We start from the raw sequence: 1,702 nt of genomic DNA, 5'->3' as shown, positions 1-1,702 counted from the left end.
GCCTGGAGAAGAGGATCCTGGGCTGAGGCTCCACAAATGGGGGGCTTATTGGGCAGAGGAGTCACCTCTCTCCTCCAGGGGACACCCTGATGGGGGGGTTGGGGGAGGGGCAGGCAGAGGACGTGGTTTTGAAGCCGCCTCGCCCCCACCCTGGGGCACCCACCTGGGGCGCCCTTAAAGCCCTCTGCCCTGTGAGGAAGGGCGTGCTGGCCTGGGACCCTCCCCAGACACCCAGTGAACCGCCCTCTCCCCTCAGGGCCCAGGCAGCGGGGTGCTCTGCCTCCTGGGGCCCCGCTTCCGGCTGCAGGCCCGGCTCCCGCAGGGCCTGACCCGCCTTCGGGGCTCCCACGGCCTCCGCTCCGCTGGGTGCTGGGCTCACACGGCTCCCCTCTCTCCCCTCCTCACACTGACTCACAAGGGGATGGGCGGCAGGAGCGGCATCGCAGGGTAAACGGTCCCCCAGGTCCGGCCGCGTCCCCACAGCCCAGCGGGGCCCAGCCCGGCCACGCTGGTTCCCGAAGAAGGACAGGATGGGGCTCGGCCCGAGGAGGCAAGAGGCCGCGAATCAGGCGGAAGAGCCCCTTACAGCACCTGGGCCCCAGAGAGGTCCGGGCAGCGGGGACGTCGGCCCGAGGGCCCTGTGAGGCCTGAGAAACCCTGTGGCCGGGGCCTGCCAAGGCTTTGGGACAGCGGTTCTCCACCTGGGGGTCGCGACCCCTATTGGGGGTCGAATGACCCTTTCACAGGGGTCGCCTAAGACCATCGGAAAACATCTATAATCACATATTGTTTTTGTGATTAATCACTGTGCTTTAATTATGTTCAATCTGTAACAATGATGTTGGGGGTCACCACCACATGGGGAGCTGTACTAAAGGGTCGGCGTTAGGAAGGTTGAAAACCGCTGCTGTGGGGGGAGCTGAGTACGCGTTGGACCGACGGCAACCAGCTGACCTCTCAGCGGTCACTATGGCCTGTGGGTGATGTTATAAGTACCCACGTGCCCTCGGTAGGAAACAGGCCCCCACCCCTGGTCTACAGGGTGAGGGGGGGAGACTCGGGGAACCTGTCACCCGGGCCCCCACCCGCCCAGCAGGGGCGCCCTCACTGCAGGCGTAAGAGCTCCACTGTCTTCAGTCCTTTTCCTTGCCCTGTCCTGTCAGCTCCCACCTGGAGCTCACGCTCACGTGTTTCCAGTGAGAAATAAACCAACCGTTTATCGAACACTTACTGTTCGCCAGACACTTGCTAAGCATGTGACTGAGCCTTAAAACAGAGTCCTGCCCTAGCCAGTGTGGCTCAGTGGATAGAGCGTCAGCCTGCAGACTGAAGGGTCCCGGGTTCAATCCCCGGTCAGGGCACATGCCCCGGTTGCAGGCTTGATCCCCAGAGTGGGGCGTGCAGGAGGCAGCCCATCAATGACTCTCTCTCTCTCACCCTCCCTCTCTCCCTTCCTTTCTGGAATCAATACAAATATATTTTTAAAAAGCAACAACAAAAACCAGAGTCCTTGTTGGCCAGGAGCGGGCAGCAAAGTTGAGGGAGAAGAGTCTAGAAGGGTGAGCCGCCCCGAACATCGGGACTCCTGCCGGCAGACGCATGGGTCTGTGATGGAGACCCGCAGGCTCCCCTGAGAGCAGCGAAGTCAGCATAAGCTGGGAAGCTGGGGGGTGAAGGGAGAAGCTGTGGGTGGAGGGAGAAG

This window comes from Myotis davidii, unplaced genomic scaffold, assembly GCF_000327345.1.
Source record: "Myotis davidii unplaced genomic scaffold, ASM32734v1 scaffold496, whole genome shotgun sequence".
NCBI classification, from domain to species: domain Eukaryota; kingdom Metazoa; phylum Chordata; class Mammalia; order Chiroptera; family Vespertilionidae; genus Myotis; species Myotis davidii.
This window is presented reverse-complemented; position numbering follows the sequence as displayed.